General features: G+C 41.1%; 2 pseudogenes; both read left to right on the forward strand.

The window, feature by feature from the left end:
• Positions 1 to 1328: 1328 nt before the first annotated feature.
• LOC106001234 lies at positions 1329 to 3258 on the forward strand (annotated as a pseudogene).
• Positions 3259 to 6222: 2964 nt separating this feature from the next.
• Positions 6223 to 7108, forward strand: LOC106001233 (annotated as a pseudogene).
• The last annotated feature ends 233 nt before the right edge of the window (positions 7109 to 7341 follow it).

Genomic DNA, 7341 nt, shown 5'->3' on the forward strand with positions numbered 1-7341 from the left:
AGGACCCTGGACTGCTGGCTACCTGCTGCCACCCCACTCCCGCCCCCACACCTGCCCCTCCCTTCCTCCTCCCCTCCCTAACCCTCCTCGACCTTCCCCCACCCCTCCCTGCATTGCTCCACTCCTCCTCCTAGACTGTAGCTGCAACTACTTCCTTCTGCCCAGGACACAGGAAAACTTGAAGTCCTGAGGAAGTGTCCCAATGCCTCAGTGCCCTGAAACAAACTGGCCTCTGTGTAGTCCTGCTCAAACTTCAGTGCACCGAACCTCAGAGCAGTCTCATTCCAGCTCTCACTCAATTCTCACAGTGTCAGCTCAAGCCAGCAGTCAGGGCCAGCAGTAATCTGCTGGGTGCCAGGAAGGAGATGGGGCCTCAGAGGAGCCACCAGGTTAACAGGGAGGTAGAGGCTGCTGCCAGAGGCAGGAACATTGTAATGGGTTGTGTTCCCAAAGTTCATATATGGATGCTCTCATCACCTGGTACCTATGAATTTGATCTTATATGGAAATGAGCTCTTGGCAGGAGATCAACTCCAGTTTCTGTTGTTACTGTGCCCCTAAAAGGGTGAAATTGGGTCTCAGAAATGCACCCATGGATGATCCTCTGTAGAGACTTCGCTCTGCTCTTACAGGTTCAGAAGCTGAGAGAAGACCTAGAGCACACCGTGCCTTGTACCTCCTGAGGGAATGTGGCCAAGAAGACACTGATTCCATACCGCTGGACTGCAGAGCTGTGAACACAGATCTCTAAATCACAAAGTCTGCAGTGGTGTATCAGAGCCACACTAGGGAAATAACACACAAATGTTCTGCTCTTTTATTTTGTTGGTTGTGGACCTGAACTCTGGGCCTGGGCATTGTCCCTCCACTCTGCATCTCAAGGTTAGCGCTCTACAAGGTGAGCCACAGCATCACTTCCAGCTTTTTCTGCCTATGTGGTGCTGAGGAATCGAACCGAGGGCCTCATGCATGCAAGGTAAGCACTCTACCATTAAGCCACCTTTTCTGCCCTCAAACATCACTCTTAACAAAAAAAATCTTACCTAAACCATTAACATTGTAAAAAATAAACTTAAAAAGAGCTGGATCATACATACTTTCTTCTATCAGTTCCAGTATTTAATATTTAATGAGTATCATGACGAAACCACCAGAATTTAGATACTCTGTATGTGCAAGACTGTTATATACTCTGAAGATCAAGCCTCTATTACCATTTTGCTAAAAAAATGTGTTTTCAGATATTGATGAACAAAATAACGCAGACATAATTCATCTCCAGAAGTCTACCTTAGCATATAAAGTGTTTTTTATTTAGAATAGTAAAAATGGAAAAGGAGAAATTAAATCATCATAAAATAACAGATGCAGAAAATTCACAGGACCACGTTAGCCAACTTGAACTTTTGAAAACATGGACACCTCATTCCCACTGTTACTCAAAGTCTCTGGTTAGGCAATTCTGATGAAGATGAGGAACAAGATGAAAAAAGTGAAGAGTGGTATCCATTGCAAAAAAACAAATGGAGAAGGATCCAAGCAAATTGCTTCTTTAGGCTGCTGAAAATAATCAGGTACATTTTTTTTGTTTTAAGAAGGCAAGGACCATCACATAGTAGGAGATCCATTTGGTTTTATAGGTAGTAGATTTTTCCCCAACCCATCCCCAACCCCCATTTGAACCATATCTTTAAGCTTACACAATATTTGAACCTCTTGTTTTTGAAGTTGCCATCACAATGTTTGCCTGTTTATTCAGGTTAATGAGAATCAAATGAAGCAAAGTACAAGAAAGCACATATTAAGCTATCTTAATATTTTTAAGGTTAATTACAAACCTCATAAGCAGTTGTCTTATCATGTATTTTTAAATCCTTTATATTTCAAATCAGTTATAGCTAATTATTATCTTTAGTTAAATATCATTTAAGATAGGGAGGATGTTAACACCTAATACCAGTCCTCACATATCCCTACAAGGAAAATAAAAGCATTTTACATTTTGTTGACCTTTTTAATGTGCACTGCAATATATTAGAGGTTCATAGATCAAACTGAAAACCACTTCCTAAAACATGTTTATAAAGTTGTATTTCAAAGGAATTGAGCCCTTTAATCCCTGAATGAATTTTCTTCTTATTATTTTATTCTTCTGTTAAAAGAAGTTTCATTTTTTAACTTTTATATGCCATGTATATTGGTATAGTAATCCTTTCATAAAATATGAATCACTATTTTTGCAGATGAATATTATTAAATATAGTTGTAGTCTGTATTGTTTCTCTCTGGTAAGACTTTGAGAAATAGGCCCTAATTGAAACTTAAATAAATACATGATTTGATATTAGATAATTACATTCAAAATAATTAAAACATGTTCATTACTTGTCCTCTTCTCCAAATACAGAAATCATAAATTGTTTTTATTTTAAAGTCATCTGATAACCAATTTGGGGGGTTTGTTTTGTTTGTTTTTACATGTCTAAAGCCACAAGTCAGGCTAGGAAAGTAGCTCAGTGGTAGAGTGCTTGTATTGCATGAATGAGACCCTGGGTTCAATTCATCAGCACCACAGAAGCAGAAAAAGCTGGAAGGGGCACTGTGGCTCAAGTGGTAGACCACTAGCCTTGAGCTGAAGAGCTGAGGGACAGTACCCAGGCCCAGAGTTCAGGCCCCACGACCAGAATAAAAAAGCCACAAGTCAGTTTAATTTTCTTTTTTGCTTTGAGTTGAATTATATACATGCATATATATATATGTGTGTGTGTGTGTATATGTATATATGTATCTTTCTTTATCAGCTTACTACAGTGCAAGGACTTCTTCCTGAAAAGGCCGCTCATGTGAATACTAGGAATGATGATGAGTATACCCCCTCTTCATCAGGAAGCAGACGGTGGATACTTAGACATTGTCCATGAGTTGGTGGCTCAAGCGGCAGATATTCATGCAATAATAACTGTGGATGGGTGGGCGGCTCTTCACAGTGCTTGTAAGTGGAATAACACCAGAGTGGCTTCTTTCTTACTTCATCATGATGCAGATATCAAGGCCTCTTGACTCCCTTGCCTCTTGCTGCTGGGAATAGAGATACCAGAGATACTCTGGATCTCCTTCTGATGAGCCATTATATCAAACCAGGCCTGAAGAACAACCTGGAAGAAACTGCATTTAATACTGCCAGAAGGACAAGCATGTATCAATCACTACCTCTTTGAAGTTGTGGAAAGCTGTACAAATTCTTCTCTGAAGTCTTAATGATTTGGTTAATTTTCCTAACTTTCAAAAATGCCAGTCCAACCTTGGTGTCAGATACAAAATATTTTCACAATTAAAAGTAGACATCAGTCTATTACTGTAAAACTTCATGGGTTCTCATGGTATTTTTCCAAGTGAATTGCCTGACTTTGATGTCAAAACATATTCAAGAGTTGTTTGGATACATCTTCAATTATTTCTGTAGAGTTTGTGATTTTTTTTTAAATTAAAAATACTTTTAACTTGTCTGTTGAAATGAGTATTAGAGAAACTAAAGATATTTCTGATACTGGTCTGGAAAAAAGTGTATTTTAAAGTAATATTCTACATCTTGGGTCTTCATTGAATATTCAGTGTATTAGCTTATATTTTTATCAATCAAGCTAATTCAGAATTTAAAACTCTTTTAAAATGTAGTGATACACTTATCTATCTTCTTTACGTTGCTTTCATTTTATACCAGAAAACTAAATATTATTATTGATCTTAATGTTTACAAGTTTGAAATAATTTGGGAGTTCTGGGTGCAAACAAAAAGATAGAACACTCAGATCTTGGAGACCTTAAAACAATTCTGTTTTAAGGCCCCCAAGTTGTAGTGCTTTACACCTTCCCCAGAGGATAGACAAGCCATCAAAGGGAAATAGACAGCATTTTTCTGACTCCAGCAGCACCAGTCTGCATCCTACCAGGGCCAAAAGCCCCTTAGAGTGTCCACAGGAACAGGTTGAAATTATTTCCTTGCAATTCTGGGAGAGCTGAAGAGTTTTTGGGACCTCAGGATGCAAACGACAAGATAGAGCACTCAGAAAATTATTTTAAGGCCCCCAAGTTCTTAGTGCTCTACACTTTGACAAATGAAAGACAACCCACCAAACAGATACAGACAGCATCTTTCTATCCCCTGTTGATTCTGTGTGCATCCTAGCAGGGTCAAGCAACTCTCGCTGCCACAGCTACATGTTGAAATTTGATCTTCACAATTTTGGAAGAGCTGAAAAGTGTTTGCGAGCTCAGGATACAAATGACAAGATAGAGCACTCAGTACCTGGGGACCTTACAACAAAATTGTTCTAAGGTCCCCAAGTTCTGTGTGCTCTACACCTTCCTCAAAGGACAGACAAGCCACCAAAGAGAAATTGACAGCATCTTTCTATTCCCAGCAGCTCAGGTCTGCATCCTAGCAGGGTTGAAAGCCCCTCACACTGTCCACAGTAACACATCCTACGACGGACCAGCTCGGCCAGAGCACTGGGACCGATGGGACAGGGATCTCGGGATAGGTGGGCAAGGAGTTGGCGAAGTGACACTCAGACACAGACTCAAAAGAGTTGCATCTGAGTGTGTCTTTATTGAGGAGAATTAACATCTTTATACAGTGTGTGATTGTGACATAGATTCTTTGTTTATTTAAGCACATAATTAATTTTTAAGAAAAGCAAAGCATTGATGGATTACATGAAATTTGATGACTATCCCACCAACTGTTTAAGCTAAGTGGTGCAAGACAAGTCTAGCATATAGTTGAATAGAATGGGACATCTATTCAGCCTTTTTATGTTTAAAAATTAACAAACCTAAGACAGGGCTGTACTTATATTGTACTCTTTTTATTTTTTCCATATATTTTCAAATCCCTTTGAAATCATCCTAAAAACCACTTCCAGGTTGAGTCAGGCATTCTCCATTTTCTATAATTTTAATCCCAATATTTGTTCACATAAATTTCTAATTGTTATTTTAAACTATCTTATTGTTGTTTTGAGAATAAACACCATAATGGTCTAGATCTACCTAATCTTTGCATAAAATCTAATGAGTTCCAAAATACCCTTTTTTCTTTTACATTAATTCATCTATTTTCATCTTTATAAGCTCCTGTATAAGGCAATGGTTCATTGGTCGGTTCAGGAAATGTGTTGTCACTAACTTTATATTTTGTGGGAAATCACCATCTATTCCCTATAATGTAAACTGGACTAAACTTAATCATAACTGTTGGGGGAATCTTTCTTTTCATTTTATTATCAAGGGTCCCTTTTTCTAGAACTCTCTGAGCTTCTGGGACAATCCATCTAGCTTAGTTTAATTCATTAATTCTGCTTGTTGTAACATATCTGGAAATTTTAAGTTTCTATATTTACTATGAATGAGCGGCAAAACTGCTTGTGAACCTGTAGGAGTTTCTGGAGGCAGCATGACATCAGATGATAGATTGATTGGGGCATTGCCCATATTTAATCTTTGGTTCTAGTCTTTATTATTCAGAGAAGCCGTCTCTATTGGACTGGAAAGAAACAACATGCTCTGTTTGTGGATCAATAGAAAAATAGCCAAAACGAGAATAAAGGCAACGAATGAACAGTCAAGAAGAATATAGTAAGAATAAAGGTGGAGGCTATAAAGGTGCAGCCAAGTGTATGGGAAGCCTTGAACCAACACCCCCTTCCTGCAGGCATGCTTCCTTGAAGCTCTTTGTCTAACACGATCTCTTACACAGACTTCGCAAGAGATGGCGTGGCAACATCCAATTTTTTTTCTTGCAATTTTGGGAGAGATGATGAGTGTTTGGAGCAAAGAATACAAAAGACAAGACAGAGCACTCTGAACAAAATTGTTTTAAGACCTTCTAGTTCTGAATGCTCTACACCTTCCACAAAGGAGAGACAAGCCACCAAAGAAATATAGACAGCATTTTTCTGTCCCATCTGCTACTGTGTGCCTCCCAGCAGGGCTCAAAGCCCCTTTTTGTGTCCAGAGCCACATGTCCAAATTGTTTTCTCCCAATTTTGAGAGAGTTGACTAGTTTTTGGAGCTCAGGATGCAAACAACAAGAGAGAGCACTCAGAATTTGGGGGCCTTAGCCCACCCGCCCTCGGTGCCCTCACCATGGACCTTCATCTGCAAGACCTCGACTTCTGGGCCGGCCTCCACCGCCAGATCCTGGGGCTGCTGTAATGGGACATGGGCAAAGACCCCTTCCAGACCTTCACCACCATGCACCTGCCCCTAGCCGAGCAGAAACTTGCCAAATACAATCTCAGAATAGTTGAACCACCAGTATTGCCTCAGGATAAAAAGTATGAGGCTGATGAAGATGACCCAGATATTGAGCCCAACCTGTGGATGTGGGTAAATCCCAACATCTTGTACTCACCTGGCAAGATGCAGGTCAAAGAAGTTAAGTGGGCACGTCCATCGAGCCTGCCTCTCACCTCCCAGTGATCTGTGAAGAAGGAAGAGGACAGCTGCTCAGAGGCTACAGAGGAGCAATTGTAGCAGCCTTCCTCTAGCTTGTGGTCACCTTGTGAGAAGCCAAAGCTGAGCCCAGCTGCTTCCCCTCCCCCTTGGCCCTGAGAGCTTGTGGAAGAGGAGGTAGCCCAGCACCAGGATGACAGCTTCTCTGTGGCCCTTGCATCTGCTCATCTAGGACCACCTTCCAGAGTTGGATGCTCCGGCAGCCCATCAGCTCAGAGGGCAGGCTCTGGACCCGGCCCCCCTCAATGACTTCCACCTAATTGCCCTGGCACTAAGAAACAGTGCCCTCTGTGGCCTCAAAGTGCAGCAGATCTAAAGCTTCACTCGACACTTCCCCTTCTTCCAGATGGCTCCTGAAGGCTTTAAGAACACGGTCTGTCACAATCTCTGCTCCCAAGACAACTTTGAGAAAGTGCCTATCAATATGAACGTGGAGGCTGGCACACAGCCTCGATCCTGCCTCTGGAAGCTGATGAAGGAGGGACACCGCCACTTTCTGGAGGAGGCCGGTGTCTTGGCTTCCATTAGGACAGAACACATCCAACAGTGCATGAACTAGCAAGATATGATACCCTTCCTCTTTGACATTTAAGAAGCATGAGTTCCAAATGGCTTATTAAAGTTTCTCTGCATTAAAAAAAAGAATTTGGGGGCCTTAAAGCAATTTTGTTTTCAGGCCCCCAACTTCTGGGTGCTCTACATCCTCCCCAAAGGAGAGACAAGCCTCCAAAGAAAAATAGACAGTATGTTTCTGTCCACAGCAGCTCTTCTGTGCAGCCTAGCAGAGCTCAAAGACCCTCTCGCTCTCCACAGCTACAGGTCGAA

The sequence above is a fragment of the Dipodomys ordii genome, unplaced genomic scaffold (assembly GCF_000151885.1).
Source record: "Dipodomys ordii isolate 6190 unplaced genomic scaffold, Dord_2.0 Scaffold276, whole genome shotgun sequence".
NCBI classification, from domain to species: Eukaryota; Metazoa; Chordata; class Mammalia; order Rodentia; family Heteromyidae; genus Dipodomys; species Dipodomys ordii.